Source organism: Phocoena phocoena, chromosome 5, assembly GCF_963924675.1.
Source record: "Phocoena phocoena chromosome 5, mPhoPho1.1, whole genome shotgun sequence".
In the NCBI taxonomy this organism is placed as follows: domain Eukaryota; kingdom Metazoa; phylum Chordata; class Mammalia; order Artiodactyla; family Phocoenidae; genus Phocoena; species Phocoena phocoena.
In genome coordinates this window covers 133,665,070-133,684,463 of record NC_089223.1, presented here as the reverse complement: position 1 = coordinate 133,684,463, position 19,394 = coordinate 133,665,070, and positions in this window count along the sequence as shown.

The window sequence follows — 19,394 nt, the reverse complement described above, 5'->3', positions numbered from 1 at the left end:
AGGAAGAAATAATGAATCACGCTGACAGACTATCGACCTAAAATTTTTAAAAGATTTCCATCAAGCCTCTGTCTTGTTTCCTGGCCTCAGGGTGGCAATAAATTAATCCAGTATGTTTAATGAGATGACTGCATCCCCAAAAGTTTGGATGACTTGCCAAGGTCTCATAGCCAAGAAACTTGAGGACAAATATCAACTACTACTTCTGCTAAAGTTTCTCCATTTTAATATATTGCCCTGATAATTTCAGAAAAGAGTAAAATTTTTGCCTGAGTTAGAGATAGTCTCAGTTGATTTACAAGCATACATTTGGGCTGAATAATTCAGGTAAACTTGCTTCTGCTAGGAATATCTACATAGATATTGAGTTATAGTTTTCTATGCATAAAAGCATCATCAATAAAAATAAACTACCATTATGTTCCCATTAGTTACTTACTAGAAAAAAATGTTTTACCTAATAGAGTGATCTTTATGTTCCTTTTTTCTAGTAAAATCTGTAAAAATGCTTAAAGCCTATTGTAATACTTATGAATGTATTTCAAAAACACATTCAAAAGTGTATCTTGGGGGACTTCCCTGGTGGTGCAGTGGTTGAGAATCCACCTACCAATGCATGGGACACGGGTTCGAGCCCTGGCCCGGGCAGATCCCACATGCCACGGAGCAACTAAGCCCATGCTCCGCAACAAGAGAAGCCACTGCAATGAGAAGCCTGCGCACCGCAATGAAGAGTAGCCCCCGCTCGCCGCAACTAGAGAAAGCCCGCGCGCAGCAACGAAGACACGATGCAGCCAAAAATAAATGAATAAAAATAAATACATTTTTTAAAAATGTATTTTTGAAATTGGTAACTATTTTCTTTTTTTTTCCTTATTTGACCTATGAAAGCTCTCACCTTGATAATGTTTCTGAGTCAGATTCTCTGAGATGAAGAAAGAATAGAGTAACTTAGGAAAAATTCATCAATTCTTTATGATAATGCAAAAAAATTTTGTACAATTTATGGAAATATACTTCATTTATTTGTTGGTTGAACAACTGCTATTACTACTTCCGATTCCTGGGTTAGTAGAATTATAAATTTGGAGTTGGAATATGGTAGACCAGTATTTTAAAATTTATTTTAATTGCATTTCAGACCTTGTATGAATGTAAGGAAACTCCTTTAAGATGAAAAGTAAATTGAATGCAGGGATCGAGGGAAATGAGCAGGTGAGATGAGAGAATCTACAATCTCTGGTCACCTTGCATTTCTGTTTTGATAGCTACATGCAGTCAGTGTCAGTTGCAGGAGACAAAACCTAGCCCCACCCAAACATGGGATATTGGCTAGGGAGCATGTAATAAGGGCCAAGGAGTATACCCTCCGTGAAAGAATGAATTCCAAGGAGACCCACTCTACAGAGAGAGGCAGTAGGGAAACTGGCTTCTCTTTCCCAAGTGGAGGAAAATTATTTCCCATGACATAACTTCATGCAAAATTTATTAAGTCAGTCTTCACGTGGATTTGTAGCCCAAGCACACAGAGCCTTTGTGTTCCAAAATACTTTCATGCCAGTGTTTAGTTGTAAGTGATCTCTGATATATAGATTTAAAGTATTCACTAAGTGGCCAGTGAACTTCCTGTGTCTCAAGGTTTTGCTTTCTTTACATAAGGTGCATTCATTAAAGTCCTCCATCAATAAACCAGGTTCTAGGTCTCATAAGATTATCAAAGCATAAGTAATAATTTGGCTTCAAATTATTTATAAAAATGATATTTTGTATTTTTTACTGATATATACTAAAGCAATGGAAATCCTTTCAGTTATTAGTGTCTGACTGGAGTTTTTGCATGTAAAATGACTTTGCATTACCCATGTTTAAATTAATAATTTACTTATTAAAACTACAGATTTTTATAACTACTTTTATTGATTTAAGTGTAACACATAAGTTTTGCTTTTAATTTATAAATCTGATAGCTTTTGTAAAAATATTAAAAATCCATTCTTTGACCATCATTAAATTAACTCAATTATTTTTACAGATTAAAATCTTCTTTAATGTATTACATCGCTTATGTAATTGATCACATTTATAAATACATTTCAAACTGTAGTCACAGATTTAATATATCTGAATCTCTCAGGACTTTGAATATCAAAACGACATATTTACCAATCTATCAAATAACTCTACCAATGCACTGAAACGCACAAATTAATGCCTAAATTTTTAGATGTAAAAATTCATATTATCTATCAGTCCAAGCATGGTTTGAAAACCTAAACATTTAAAATTAAATCCAAAGCCTAATATGCTAGGTCTTCAAATATATCAGATTCTTTTAAGCATTTCAAATATTTAAATGAAAAACAGAATGATCACCATGGTTAGAAAACATATTGCAAAGCTTAATACAAAAATACTAATAATCGAACTGATTTGCTTCCCTATTTTGTATTTATTTCTGTACCTTCCAGGGATTACAGACCGATTTATAATACAAATAAAGAGATTGGAATTAAGATGTCATACTGGCTTACGTTTCTTGATCTTAGACTTGGTGTCAAAATACATTTACAGATTTGGGTTATGGCCCAAGATTCTGGACCGGGCGTATAGGATCTGGGGTTGATTACTTGATAATTCTACCTGAGCTGCATGTTCATATGGTTATTTTAGAGGAGTATAGTTCTGTCTGTACTGAATGAAACAAGGGAAAGTAGAGAATTAAAAGTCATGCTTCTCAGGTTGAATTTTGTGTTTTAATTTTTCAACTCAGTGTGTAAAGTGTTCCCTGGGTAAGTTTTAAGACTCATCCTCATTCTATTTTGGTTTTAACCTCTTTTGAATTTTTAACCTTATTTGGAAGATGGAAATCTGAACTCTACAATAAAAGTGCAACTAATCCCCTTGCTCTTGGATCGCAATGAATAAAATTCATACTGCAGATCCTGGTAATAAAACTCTTCGTTGCTCGTGTAAAAAATAATTGACTTCTCCATGCTTTGTATTATATTTAACTTTCTTATCTAATTGATTACCATTTTATACTCACTGGACTAAATTCCTAATCTTGTATAACAAATTACTTTCAAAACTAGTGACTTACAAACCAGCGAGTGAAAATAACCCTTTTCCCCCCTGTTGTTCACAGTTTTGTAAGCTGGGAATTTGGGAGGGATCCAGCTGTAGGCTGTGGCTGTAGTTATATTCGGGCTTGACTGAGGTGGGCATCCAACACGACTCACTCTGGTGACTGGCAGCTGATGCTCACTGTTGACCCGGAGTTCAGCTAGAGCAGTCAATTAGAGAGCCTACACATAGCGCCTCCTTACGGTGGCTCACAGAATGGTGGCCTTAGGGCAGTTTCATTTCTTATATGGTGGCTCAGAGCACCACTGGTAGGCTGGAGGCTGCATTTCTTTTATGACCTAGCCCTGGAAGTTATTTAATTGGAAGTATTCTTAGAGATAATTAACATAGAGAACTATTATTACACTTGTATTTCTGTTGTTCCAGATTATAACTAAACAAAATGTATAAAGAAAATAGCTATTTCCCTTATTGTCTATATGAAAAGTTCGAAGGAACATTGTACATAGGATTATGTAAAGTTTACGTGTGACCAAGTGTTTGTTTGCTTCTTGCTTGTTGATTTATATATTCCAAAATCTTTCTATGTGTTGTTTGAATAGCACTCACAGAAGAAAAAACAATCTCACAATAGTATGTCAACGGGAATGAAAGAAGAGTTTTTAAAGCAATTTTAGTTGTTGACCTAAAACAAACAGACTGCCAGATATTCCTCCAGCAAAGATGGGTTTATTTGGGATCAGCAAAGAATTGCAGTTCAGAGGCTGCAACTGTGGCGAGCCGTGTGCAAGTCCCTGCATGGCAAGGGAAAGAGAACTCTTTTTTTAGAAGAGAAAAGGAAGGTGGGAGGGCTATAGTAAGCAAAGAGTCTATGGCTTTTCATTGGCTGAATCCTTGCCCATGAAAAGAAAAGAGGAAGAAAAACTCCTTCTTCCTGTTGGACTCTGCTACTGTCATAGGGTGTGAGAGCTCCCCTTTCTGGTCTTCTGACTGTATTTTAAGTGTTGCTTCTGTTTATTAAGTTTTACATAGCAATCTCAGGATATTATTTTTTATCCAAAATGAGGCAAGTGATTATTTACAAAATTCATCTTAAATTCTTGACCTGTAGTAGTTTTCAACAGTTTAGCCTTTAAAACTGTGTTTAAATTTAAATTACCTTTAAGTGAATAAGATGGACTTTGGGTCTATTCATTTCATATGTCTAGATCTTCTTCTGATGAAAAATTATTTTAATTTATAAGTTGCTCTTGATAACTTTCATAAGCTGTAATATCATCTATTCAATGTCCCTCATCTATTCCACTGATAATTATGGGGAATGTCTATTCGTCCATATGTCTAACTTTTGTTTTAGTCTTTCCATCTTACCTATCATTAAAAAATACCTGACACATTCATTCTTTGCTTAGATATATTAAGATAAGTCTTAAAACACCTAAGACATCAGACAAATAATCTAGTTGGTGAAAAAAATTTACGTCTTTAACAATTTGTCCAAAACTATATTAAGTCACGCTAAAAGTGTGTTCCATGATTCAGACATTATCAACAGAACCTTTTTCCTTGGATAACCACACATCAGCATGCGATAGCATTTATTTATGATCAGCTTCCCTATTATCACACAATAAAGAGCATACTCTTTAATTTAGTGCATTAACCTTATAAAATTCATAATTTTTGCTCTGTTATGAAATGCACTCTCTAGTTTAGCTGACATTCATCAGAATTTCTCAGTGTAGAAAACACTGAGTTGATTCACATCCTGGTGCAGTCTTCTTAATCTGAGTAGCTACTCATAAATACTTCCCTGTGGTTATATTTTCTGGACCAACAGAAGTTAATCCTGCCCAGAACTTAAACTCCAAACCACATTTACTGCCATTGATGGCATTTTTTAGGAGTCACAACAAAGTCAGTTGTTAAAGTGTACACTCTTAATTTCTGAATTTAGCTGGTTTATGGGTTTAAATTATGTGCATGTAAGTGTGTGTACCAGAACTCTTTTTTAGACCCCTTCTCAGCCTAATAGCTATGCTTTTACATTTTTCCCAAGAGAGAAGGCATACTAAATTATCACACTTGCATTCCTCAAGATGAAGCATTTTTGGGGGACCAGGAATATTAAATTTTAAAAACACATACCTACAAATAGAGTCACAGATGTAAAAAACAAACTTATGCTTACCAGGGAGGGGAAGGGGTGGGGAGGGATAAATTGGGAGGTTGGGATAGACATAGACACACTACTATATATGAAATAGATAACGAATAAGGACCTACTATATAGCTCAGGGAACTCTACTCAATACTCTGTAATGACCTCTATGGGAAAAGAATCTTAAAAAGAGTGGATATATGTATATGTATAACTGATGCACTTTGCTGTACAGCCGAAACTAACACAACATATACTATACTACAATAAAAATTTTTTAAAATTTAAAAAGAACCAAAAAAACCATATTTTTAAACTTTCTTAGATGAAAAACTTGAGGGAAAATTAACTTCTGTACTTTCCACTATAATGAAAGATTTATTAGGAAAGTTTATTTCAAATACCACCCACCCATCAGGTAGCTCTTCCTTTCATTTACAAACTGAATAACATGTCCAGAAATGACTAGAAATATTACCCTAAAATTTCAGTTTTGATATATCTTGACTTAGCTTTCCTTTGCTTTTTATTTTAGTCTGTCTCACCGGTGTCAATGTTCTGATTAGTTCCTGCTGGTATGAAATAAAAGTGATTCAGACATCATCTGTTAGATGTGATCCTTTCCTATGCTGTTCTTAGTCTCAGAATTGACACAACTTAAAAATTGTCCAGGAAAGAGAATCCCTTTCCAGTTCAATTTTGGTCATGTACAAACAGGTTGTACATACAATGAACTCTGCTGATATCCTTGGGCAGAGTATAAGCTCCCAGTTTCACGGATTTTTAAAAAAATTGCAGTCATAATATACACTTATAGTTTTATTTTTGTAGTTACACAGTCTGAATTATTAAAGCCACACTGAATGGTTTGTGGAAGTATTGTGTACATGCTTCTTCTGAGCACTGTAGTTTCATTTGTACACAGGTTGACAATAAAACCTACCCATAAACCATTCTCCATATATAATTTCTGAATTTTCTTCTTCCTACATAGCTAGAAAAACATTTAAAAATGCATTTTAAATGACATGCACAGTATCCAAAGAATAATATCCTTGGCTTGATTTTAAGAATTATATTAACTTGCTTTGGAAACGTCTCATGCGTGCACAGCAGTAGACTCTGCAGTACGTGGGCCTCTCACTGTTGTGGCCTCGCCCATTGCGGAGCACAGGCTCCGGATGCGCAGGCTCAGCGGCCATGGCTCACGGGCCCAGCCGCTCCGCGGCATGTGGGATCCTCCGGGACCGGGGCACGAACCCGCGTCCCCTGCATCGGCAGGCGGACTCTCATCCACTGCGCCACCAGGGAAGCCCAGCAGTAAACTTTTTAACTGAGGAGAGTATGGTAGCTGAGTATCATTCAGGATATACAGTAGAAAATTTGAGCATCATAAATGTAAATGCCAAAATGCTTCAAATCTTACTGATTACGTTTCACGTGGAAAATCACCTCATTTTACATTTTCTCAGAAGCAGGAGAAACTATATCCATATCTCTTGTATTTCTTTAACTTAGAGTTCCTCACATTCAAAACGTTCCTTATTTGCCTCTTAGAATGACACAGGTGTTAGTGGTATGGAAAACTATCTTCAAGGGTTTAACCTAAGAAGTCAAGGTCTTTCATAGTTTAAATTTATTCTGAGAGCACTTCTGTTATGCGTGCAGATGGGCTAATGGTACTGTGACTATCATTAACCTGGAGTCACTTGCAAAACGCTATGCAGAGAGATTATTTTCTGTGATTACAGGCTTGGGCTTTCAGTTACATGGCCTATTTGTGAGCATAATGTCTTTTTTTTTTTTTTTTTTTTTGGTCCCTTAGCAAAACACAAAGATTTTGCTAAAATGAATGAATTCTGTGATTGATTGCCTCCCAACTCCAGATTCTCTCAACTGCAGTTACTGTGTTTTCCAAAGCTCGGTGCATCGCTGCAGGTCGTGCCCCAGGAAGTCACTGACATATCTTTAAATATGGTCGCCTCCGTCAGTTCTGCGGTGGCACGTCTCTCTTCGTCATCAGTTCTTTTCACACAACCAGCCTAGCAGATCTGAATTCAAGTGAGCAACATTTTGGTGCTGAGGAACTCACTATTCTGCAACATTTTGCTGTTTGTATTTTAATCCTTCCATTTCATGGCAGGGATTTTTTTCAAGTATGTAGGTGGCATTAGGAAAATCAGCTAGCCTCTGAATAAAATTTTAGACATATTAATGTTTTATATTTCACTGGAATTTGTACCTTGGCCCCCTTTTTTTTTTTTTTCTCACTGTTGCGGCCTCTCCCGTTGTGGAGCGCAGGCTCCGGACGCGCAGGCTTAGCAGCCATGGCTCACGGGCCCTGCCGCTCCGTGGCATGTGGGATCTTCCCGGACCGGGGCAGGAACCCGCATCCCCTGCATCGGCAGGCGGACTCTCAACCACTGCGCCACCAGGGAAGCCCACCTTGGCCCTTTAAAGCTTAGTTTCATCTGGAATTACATCTCTTGTGGATTTATCTTTATAATATCTTTATCATATCTATAGACATAGCTAATCACTTCATCTGGAACTTTCTTGTATTCCTTTGTCTGAGTTCTGTTAGAATCATTGCTACTAAGTGTGAAAGCTGGGAGCCATCTCTGTTTCCTTTTCTATGTTTAACTAACCATTCCCACCCTGTCACGTAATAAGTATGCTTTTACTTCTTGTGTTCCTCAATTTACTCTTTCCTTTGCATCACTGCGTTTCACTCCTTCAATGTTGCGCTCAGTAAACGCTGCAGTCCTCATTTGACACGTGTGGAGAGCATTGTAAAGTGGTAAACTCGGGGCATTTGTGACAAGGGCACATTTCGTAAGAAAATAATCTGAGATGAACACAATATGTATAAATACGTTGTACACGTTGAAAATTGCTTTTAAGATGATCTTCCTTCGGATGGCTGTTCTTTGTATCATCTCTGCTAATGAAGCCATGTGTAGTCAGGATATACTTGTTAGAAATTCTGCTTTGGAGAATCTTCACAGAAACTTACAGGTTTTAGATTCTTTGTAATTCCTTCCATATCAACTTTTATCTTCATTTCAACCTAATATTGCCTCATGGATTTTCATTCTAATTTCATACATGCTGTATCTTTTTGCATTCGTTTTTAGCGTGGCAGATACTTTCCTGGAATTTCTTTCTGGATACAGCCATAGAATATTTTTAGTGGTGTTTACTTTTCATAAATCTTCAGGATGATTTCATAGCCCCTTTCTGTTTTTGTATTGTTCATCAACCATAAGGGTTCCTTCCTTCCTTTCTTTCTTTCCCTCTCTCCCTCCCCCTCCTTCCCTTCCTTCCTTTTTTTGGCTTTACTCATTCTCTCTCCTTCCTTCCTTCTCTCCCCCTCTCTCTCTCCCTCCCCCTCCTTCCTTTCCTTCCTTTCTTTTTGCTTTACTCATTCTCAAGAGAGATGACCTCCCATAAGACTCAGTTTTCCTTCAGAGGTAAAGGGTTGGCATATATTTGCCTTGGCTCCCTGTTGCCTTGGTAATGGTTACTGGTCCCTCCAGCCCCACGGCTGGAATTTAGGTTGATTTGTTCAGCTGCCAGTCTAACACTCAGTTATTCTTCTCTTTTGAAATGTGATTTTTCCTACCCCTATTACTCTAAAAAGACACTAAAACAAACAAAAAATCAAATGAAAAACGCTTCCATTCTCCAAGCTCACTATCCTTAGGGTTATATTTTCTTGAAAGTATTGCACTTTACTTTTTGGAATAATTTATTCCAAGAAGTGGTGTAATACTGGCCACATCCCTTCCCCATCACCTCTTCTCCCCATTCCCCACCCCTCCACTCTCACCTGATTTGTCCCAGGTCTGTTGATTTTAAGACTGTTTCAGAATTAATGGAGAAAGCTAGAAGTGGATGGAAGGGGACTCTCTGCCTCAAAAAAAAAAGAAAGATTAAGAAATTGCCCATTTTTTCTGACTGGTACAAATTCTAGATCTAAGGTAGAGGCAACTCGCTAACTTGTAAGCCTGTGTCATAATATTAAACCTGTGTATTACCAGGGCGAAGCTATTATTTGCTAAGACCAGTGCTATTTTTTTTTAATAACAAATATTCTCCCACATTGTTGTAATAAGGTGTCTTTGAGTCTTGTTTTTAAGGTTTCACATTTTCTGTGTCATTAAAAATATTTCAGGAATCTGAAAGAGGTATAACCCAGACAATATTTAAGCTGAGAAATCTTACGGTCTTGGTTTGCCTCACTTGTTTTTAGATACATTCCCAGAATTTCACTGCGGCCTTCCTTTTTAGACCTCAGTTGTGAGAGTAGAATATTTGGTTTGAGCTCCGTTCTAAATACAGTAGAATATAAACTCTCAGGGCTGCAGACAGTGTAGCCATATTGTTTTTTTTTTTTTTTTTTTGTGGTATGCGGGCCTCTCACTGTTGTGGCCTCTCCCGTTGTGGAGCACAGGCTCCGGACGCGCAGGCTCAGCGGCCATGGCTCACGGGCCCAGCTGCTCCACAGCATGTGGGATCTTCCCGGACTGGGGCACAAACCCGTGTCCCCTGCATCGGCAGGCGGACTCTCAACCACTGCGCCACCAGGGAAGCCCAGCCATGTTGTTTTAAAGCTGTTGGGAATATGTCTCGCCATTAAAATGTGTAAAACTGTGAGCTAATTTAACAGCAGTGATTCTCTAGTAGAATACTATAGAAGGTGGAAAAATTGAATACCATTTCAAGAGGGTAGATAAAACCATAATGAAGCATTTGGCAGTGATGTGCTTGATATTTTAATATGTGCAGAAAAAATAAGGCATAACTCAATTCAGTCCCTCTAGCACAGAGATAAACTAAGTACTGAACTTAAATTTGAGATCTGCCACTATTTGAACTCAGTAACTGCTGTTTGTAGCCCCGAATAAGGAAGCATAAAATTGCCAGTGGAATAGAGAACATAATTTCTGACCTTAAGAAATTTGCAATTTGATGGATGTTCCAACCTTTTGATGTTACACAGACCGCATAATTCAGTATATTTTTTTTAAAAAGTGAAGTCATACACATAGCTGATTCTTGAAATGCTGATTTTTCAGCACAGACCGCTACAGCCATGAACAGAAAGAAGGGAAATGGCATCTTTTCCTATGAAGGGTAAAGGATTTAAAAGAACTTACCCTTTGAAAGTTTCATCAGATCAGTGTATTTTAAGTGAATTTAACTTGTTCATAGAGGTTTGCCTTCCATTAGAGTCTGTGACTACCCTGAACTCCCAAAGGTCAAGGACTCATAATACCGAATACACAGTAGACTTATATTAAATGTTCCTTGAGTGATAAGTAAGTGAATGGATATATACTGTTAGTAATTTAGAAGAAGGAAACAAGATTTACCTGCCTTTAAATTTTTTCCCTGTGAAAGAGGTCTTTAATAAATTGCTTTAAAACTTTGTCAAGCTCCTAAGAAATGTGCAGGTGGATAAACTATTTTTATGCATTGGTTAAACAATAAGCAAATGATTGGTGCGTTGAAAGTCATGCGTTGATTCATTATTAACCTCTCAATGTCTACTAATCTTATTTGCTGTTTTCTTACTCTTCAGTGAAATCTGCTATCGGGGTTGCCATGGGTCTTTGTCGTGTAGTTTGTTCGTTTAGCAAAATTCTAGCATCATGTTTATTTACCAGATAACAGGCTAAAAATCTAGAAACTTAATCCAAGATTCTTCATGCTAGATTAATCCCTTTACCTCTCCATGTCAGCTCTCCACTCTTCTCTGCCTTGTTCTGTACTCCCAGAAGGCTGAGTTAGGTGGACAACATCATTGGCTTCCAACAGAATTTGGCCAGTTGAGAGCCTAGGAAGCAGATTGGAAAGAAGGGCAGGTGGTGTATGGAAACCCTTTGAAAGAAGGTTACAGCTTCTCTCAAGGCAGCTCTTCCCTGTAACTGTGGCCTAGCCTTGGGGACATAGGGGCGGTCCTGTGATCTGACATTCTCTCTAATGCTTTCTTTATACTTGTTTATTAATACTCTTTGTTAAATCCTCCTGGAATAATCATAATTTGAGCATTCAATCTCTTTCCTCTTGGGACCCCACAAGAGGAAAATTTTCTTACTTTTGTGCTCAATACTACAGCATCAAAACACCATCTTTCTCAAAAAGACTCCAACTTGACATGATAATGTTAAGAGAAACTTTAGGAAAAATAATAAAAATACCTTTAAATCTTTATTTGAATCTCAACAAAGCTTTTATTTCTTTTTGAAAACGATATTACAGAGAGACAGAAAATTTTTTCATTCAATGATTTTTTTTCTTTCTGTCTCTTTACAAGTTTATCAGAAAGAATGCAACAGTCATGCGTCATGAAGCAAAATTGTTCAGTAGGAAATGCTCACAGACATCTGCATTAATGAACTAAATCTGTCAGTTTCAAAATGCTAAACTCCTTGAATTTTTCAAGGAAATGAAATCAGGTCTACTGCCTGAAAATTAAAAAAAAAATATATATATATATATATATTTAAAAAATACGTTCAATTGAAACACCGACAATTGGTATTGTAAAACCTATTTTACCAGTGCAGTGCAGGGACTTTTTATTAGTGTTGTATAAATCAAACTGCTTCACAGTATTATTATTCATCAGATTTTTACTCTGAGAATGCTATTTGTCCTTGAGTTCAGACTGTATAAATCAATTTATACTCATGATCTTGAAGTAAACACAGTTCACATTAATCTTTTGGTTACTTGGTATTTTCTTAATGCCCATGCGAGGAGCCTCTATAGATCATATGCACTTGCTTATTGCTCCTTAGCCTTTTTTTCAAGTTGTTTCTCATGAGAAAAAAGTGCATCTCTGTATCAGGATTATGAGGGTCTTTGGTTCATGGACTGTGTTATATACTCCTTTAGGATTCTCTAAAGCACGCATTATGCATACATTACAAATGTTTGTTGTTAGAATTCAGTGATTAAAGCTATTCCATAGCATATGCCGAGTTGTCTGATTATGGAAGGCCTAGGAATATCAGAATTGTTATCTGAATCAAGCTTTAGAAACATGAAATTTTGGCTGTGAAAGAGACTGTCTTATGCTAACCTCTACTCACTAGTCTGTTACCAAATGTTACAACGCATACCATATGGCCAACATTGTTTTAAGCAGAGTGAAGAATGTAAAAATGAGATACAAATGAAACTATAACTTCAGTGAGGTTATATTATAAATTTTAAAATATGATAGACATCTCCAAGCATTTTAACTTACTCAAATTAAAACATTTTCTCCATTTAGGAGGAACCCTCATGGAGTTAGTTTTGCTAAGAGTCAAGGCTCCACTGCCACCACATTGAAGCTGAGAAAGCTAGATATTCCTTCTGCCAGTTGCTGGGAAGAGAACACATAACTTGCTGAGCCTTTGAATCTTGAGTATTTAAAGCAAATAGATAGGGAAGTTAAGCATGGAGGTTGAGGGACTAAATTATTTTTTGGCATGGAGGTTGAGGTACTAAATCAGTAGAGACAAAGAGAACCCCTTATTCAAATTGTTTCTGGAACCAACCTGGACTGTTTCCTGTTTCCTAACATTCTTGGATCCTGCTTATATCCCAAGCCCGATTCTACAGGCTTCATTGATTCTGTAAATTCTTTTTCTGCGGAAGCTATCTAGAGCTGCTTCCGTTGCTTGCAGTCAAGAACCGGAATTGCCGTGTAAGATGAAAACTAAACTGCCTACAAATATTTAGAAAGTTAAACATTAGTCATGATGATATCTGTATGTGACATAAAGAATGAGTGTGGGCTCTAGTTTTCATGAAAGATTCCATGGAAGAGAAGATACATATGTTGGAACTTAATGAATGAACAGAATCTGAACCAGCAGGAATGAGAAGGGAGGGGATTCCAGGGCCTGTAAGCAAGACTGTTAATGCCAATGGCTCAGGAATGAGTGAGGTTATGGAGACGCAGTGCCTATTTTTCCAGAATGAAATTAATTTGAATCTTTGGATTCTCACTGTAATTTTCTTACATATTTTAGTCTTGTTAATTTATATACAATCTCCAAATTTGTTAAAAAAAAAACCCTGGTGATGAAGAGTGCGGATTATGGTTTATGTACATTCACGAAACAAACATACATAGATTTTTAAATGAGCGTGTATGTGAATGACACACGGGTTCTTATATGAACACTTTCTTACTGAACCAGTTGGACCCAATCTGTCATGGTCTTTCATTGAACGAATCCCCCGGTGCTGCCAGTGTTCTTGTCATGCTTGGGGGCAGTGAGAGGAAGCAGTATAGGTTCTTAAGAAATACTTTGGGGCTTCCCTGGTGGTGCAGTGGTTGGGAGTCCGCCTGCCGATGCAGGGCACGCGGGTTCGTGCCCCGGTCCGGGAAGATCCCACATGCCGCGGAGTGGCTGGGCCCGTGAGCCATGGCCGCTGAGCCTGCGCGTCCTGAGCCTGTGCTCCGCAACGGGAGAGGCCACAGCAGTGAGAGGCCCGCGTACCGCAAAAAAAAAAAAAAAAAAAAAAAAGAAATAACTTTGAGTCAACCAACTCTTGAACTCCTCATCCATGGATAGATCAAAACTATATTTCAGTGACTTTGGGTAGCGTTTACAAAGGTTAAAAAATAGTAGAGTTTAAACTTAGCTATATCAGGTCGAGAACAGACAACAAAATTGAGATTCAAACTGTCACATTTTTATATAAAGAGGTGTTTTGAATTTTTCTTCCTCTTATTTATTAGTTATTTAGTTAATTGTTCTATCAATGATTCTCAGTTTCAAAAACAATGATAAGCATGAGAAGGAAATGCCCTTAAGCCCAGTTTAGTCAGTGAATAAGAGTTAAATATTAAAATGTGGTTAAAAATGGCTAAAATAAGCAAATGTTTGTGCTTTAAAATTCAATGAAGTTAAGCAAAATTTTATGAGTCTCTTCCACATGCTAGGCGGTGTCTTAGCGGGAGAAAAACAATGATAATTAGGAGGAAATCCTGGGCTTCAAAAGGCTTACATCCCAGAGAAAAGAAGGACATTCTTTTGTTCCATTTTGGGGGTCAGAGTGGGCTTCAAGCGGGGTTATACATGGGAGCTCACCTGCTGTGCTTTTGGGCCAACATTTTTTTCCCATTAAATTGTGGGATGGGCTTCCCTGGTGGGGCAGTGGTTGAGAGTCCGCCTGCCGATGCAGGGGACGCGGGTTCGTGCCCCCGTCCGGGAGGATCCCACATGCCCCGGAGGGGCTGGGCCCGTGAGCCATGGCTGCTGAGCCTGCGCGTCTGGAGCCTGTGCTCCGCAACGGGAGAGGCCACAACAGTGAGAGGCCCGCGTACCGCAAAAAAAAAAAAAAAAAAATTGTGGGAAATCCTCAAGCAAGTGCAACTCCATGAGTGCTGCCTGAAGAATATAGCCCTCCAGAGATTAGTATTTCTCCGTTAAAAATCGGAAGGTAACTTACTTTTTATCAGCATCAGTAGACATATTTTGTAACTGTTTTTTTGATTCTTTATGAAGGAGGAAATGAAGACTGAATCCAGGAGGACCTTGTCTCTAAAACGTAGAGCTGCCTCTGAATTCACTTTTAATAAGTTCTCTATGCAAAACCACTCTTGAATAATATCCTTAATATGTCACATTGTTTTAATGGCGGCAGCTCTTTCATGGTAAATTGCTATAAAAGGAAGTACAGTAGACTGAGATCCAAAATTCTTGGCATAGGACTGGTTCTTGTGCTTACTAGCTGTGTAACCTTTACAGAGCATGTAATCACATCCAATTTTCCTATAACCTAGGCCTGTTGAAGGATTATATACAGTAATGAATATAAAATCTTAAGTGAACTATGAAATGCTACAAACAGAAGCAATTATATTTTTAAGGTTGTAAAAAAGATGCTCCATAGAAAATGGTACAGTACATTTAACAGTTAGTTTCTACCCTTTGTAGTCCCTGACTTTGGAGAGCTTATGATTTCTTAGGGGAGAAAGACAGGATTATAAGTCGACCTTACATACAAGCTAGTGCCGTGATGCAACGATATTTGGCATAGATTTTGCACAGAAAAGAAATAGTTCAACAAGGATTTGTAGAAGAGGTAAATTAACGTTAGTCCAGCTTGCCAAGATGTAAGCCCTGACCCTGGTCTACATCGCGTTTGAGGAGGGGATACTTTTTGTAATTGTACCTACTTCTATTTTGCACAAGATTGATGCGTTCGGGGCATCCTAAGCACCTTCTATAGATTAGGAATGAAATGTTAAAATTATCCATTTTTATTTATATCCACAATATAATGTTGTCCACAGTAGATTTTGGAGATCTCTTAACATCAGGTTTATTATTTGAGTTGAGGTAAAGAAATTGTTCTGATGATCTTTTTGTTCTTAAGACTAAAAAACATACTGTGTCCTATCTCTGTACTCTGACCAATTTAATAAAACGGTCGAATTTTAATATTTAAATTACAAGCATTATTATTTAGCTCCTAAAGATTATCAAAACATGGTGACAAGTATGCATCTGTGATCAGAATAGTCACTACGCTTAACTGTTGCTCATCTTAATGAATGATTGATTATTCCTCCAAATTGATACAACAGTGGCTTCTGATTTGTTACACTGTGTATCATGAATTATACTGAATTGCTTTTCTACCCTTCAGTATATTTGGGACAGCAGTAATCACTGCTTGAGAGCTCAATGGATATGAGGTAAAACTATAGTGAATTAATAAATATTTAATAAGAGCCATATACAGTGAATCTATATGTGTGTCCTATATTAAAAAGATTCTACATAAATACTGTTATCCAAAAATCTTGCAAAATACACAAAGGTTCCTCCGCTTCAAATATATTATCTGTAGGATACCTTTTCCTTGTAATCTAGTCTACTAATTTTCAAAATAATACAATATTCAACAGAGACACAAATTTCAACATTTCATGCCTGTTCTTGTACTGGTGAGAAACACATTGCATAGCCATAGTCACATTCAATTTTGTGTGTATTTTTACTGAAGTAACATGCTGAATTTTAAAACAAAAATAAATATTTTAATCCATTCTGCTTTCTTTCTCTCCTTTATTATTTCATCAAAGTGGCCCTTTCACTGTGAAATCCAGATGAGATATCATAACGGAAAATGCCATCAATAATGGAGTATCTGTTTTTTCATAGAAAAGAGTAGCTAGGTATCCTAAAATTCTGAGACTGCCATCTCATATTTGTTGTATGTCTACTAAAGGGCCTCCTTTACTTGCTGGATAATGTTTCTCACACACATACTTATATTTTAGTATTAGAAGAATCACAAAAAATGCATAATAGCAATTAGTTTAAATATTCAAATGAACAGTCCAACTGATATTTAATTAGTTTTAACTATTAGGATAGATATTCATATATTCTTTTTTTTTTAAACACCTTTATTGGAGTATAATAGCTTTACAATGGTGTGTTAGTTTCTGCTTTAAAACAAGGTGAATCAGCTATACATATACATATATCCCCATATCTCCTCCTTCTTGCATCTCCCTCCCACCCTCCCTATCCCACCCTTCTAGGTGGTCACAAAACACTGAGGTGATATCCCTGTGCTATGTGGCTGCTTCCCTCTAGCTATCTATTTTACGTTTGGTAGTATATATAATCATGCCACTCTCTCACATTGTCCCAGCTTACCCTTCCCCCTCCCTGGGTCCTCAACTCCATTCTCTACATCTGCGTGTTTACTCCTGTCCTGCCTCTAGGTTCTTCAGAACCTTTTTGTTTTTCTTCTAGATTTCATGTATATGTGTTAGCATACGGTATTTGTTTTTCTCTTTCTGACTTACTCCACTCTGTGTGACAGACTCTGGGTCCATGCACCTCACTACAAATAACTCAATTTCTTTTCTTTTTATGGCTGAGTAATATTCGATTATATATATTGCCACATCTTCATTATCCATTCAACTGTTGATGGACACTTAGCTTGCTTCCATCTCCTGGCTATTGTAAGTAGAGCTGCAATGAACATTGTGGTACATGACTCTTTTTGACTTATGGTTTTCTCAGGGTATATGCCCAGTAGTGGGATTGCTGGGTCATATGGTAATTCTATTTTTAGTTATTTAAGGAACCTCCATACTGTTCTCCACAGTGGCTGTATCAATTTACATTCCCACCAACAGTACAAGAGGGTTCCCTTTTCTCCACACCCTCTCCAGCATTTACTGTTTGTAGATTTTTTGATGGTGGACATTCTGACTGGTGTGAGGTGATACCTCACTGTAGTTTTGATTTGCATTTCTCTAATGATTAGTGATGTTGAGCATTCTTTCATGTGTTTGTTGGCAATCTGTATATCTTCTTTGGAGAAATGTTTGTTTAGGTGTTCTGCCCATTTTTGGATTGGGTTGTTTTTTTGATATTGAGCTGCATGAGCTGCTTGTAAATTTTGGAGGTTAATCCTTTGTCAGTTGCTTCATTTGCAAATATTTTCTCCCATTTTGAGGGTTGTCTTTTTGTCTTGTTTATGGTTTCTTTTGCTGTGCAAAAAAGCTTTGAAGTTTCATTAGGTCCCATTTGTTTATTTTTGTTTTTATTTCCATTTCTCAAGGAGGTGGATCAGAAAGGATCTTGCTGTGATTTATGTCAGAGTGTTCTGCCTATGTTTTCCTCAAAGAGTTTTATACTGTCTGGCCTTACATTTAGGTCTTTAATCCATTTTGAGTTTACTTTTGTGTATGGTGTTAGGGAGTGTTCTAGTTTCGTTCTTTTACATGTAGCTGTCCAGTTTTCCCAGTACCACTTATTGAAGAGGCTGTCTTTTCTCCATTGTATATTCTTGCCTCCTTTATCAAAAATAAGGTGACCATACGTATGTGGGTTCATCTCTGGGCTTTCTATCCTGTTTCATTCATCTGTATTTCTGTTTTTGTGCCAGTATCATACTGTCTTGACTACTGTAGCTTTGTAGTATAGTCTGAAGTCAGGGAGCCTGTTTCCTCTAGCTCCATTTTACTTTCTCAAGATTTATTTGGCTATTTGGGGTCTTTTGTGTTTCCATGCAGATTGTGAAATTTTTTGTTCTAGTTCTGTGGAAAATGCCATTGGTAGTTTGATAGGGATTGCATTAATCTGTAGATTGCTTTGGGTAGTATCCTCATTTTTACAGTGTTGATTCTTCCAATCCAAGGACATGGTATATCTCTCCATCTGTTTGTATCATCTTTAATTTCTTTCATCAGTGTCTTATAGTTTTCTGCATATACATCTTTTGTATCCTTAGGTAGGTGTTTTCCTAGGTATTTTATTCTTTTTGTTGCAGTGGTAAATAGGAGTGTTTCCTTAGTTTCTCTTTCAGATTTTTCATCATTAGTGTATAGGAATGCAAGGGATTTCTATGCATTAATTTTGTATCCTGCTACTTTACTAAATTCTTTGATTAGCTCTAGTAGTTTTCTGGTAGCATCTTTAGGATTCTCTATGTATAGTATCATGTCATCTGCAAACAGGGACAGTTTTACTTCTTCTTTTCCGATTTGGATTCCTTTTATTTCTTTTCCTTCACTGACTGAATGCTGTGGCTAAAACTTCCAAAACTGTGTTGAATAATAGTGGTGAAAGTGAGCAACCTTGTCTTGTTCCTGATGTTAGTGGAAATGATTTCAGTTTTTCACCATTGAGAACAATGTGGGCTGTGGGTTTGTCATATATGGCCTTTATTATATTGAGGTAAGTTCCCTCTATACCTACTTTCTGGAGGGTTTTTATCATAAATGGGTGTTGAATTTTGTTGAAAGCTTTTTCTGCATCTACTGAAACGATCATATAGTTTTTCTCCTTTAATTAGTTAATATGGTTTATCACATTGATTGATTTGCATATATTGAAGAATCCTTGCATTCCTGGGATAAACCCCACTTGATCATGGTGTGTGATCCTTTTAATGTGCTGTTGGATTCTGTTTGCTAGTATTTTGTTGAAGATTTTTGCATGTACGTTCATCAGTGATATTGGCCTGTAGTTTTCTTTCTGACATCTTTGTCTGGTTTTGGTATCAGGGTGATGGTGGCCTCAAAGAATGAGTTTTGGAGTGTTCCTCCCTCTGCTCTCTTTTGGAAGAGTTTTAGAAGGATAGGTGTTAGCTCTTCTCTAAA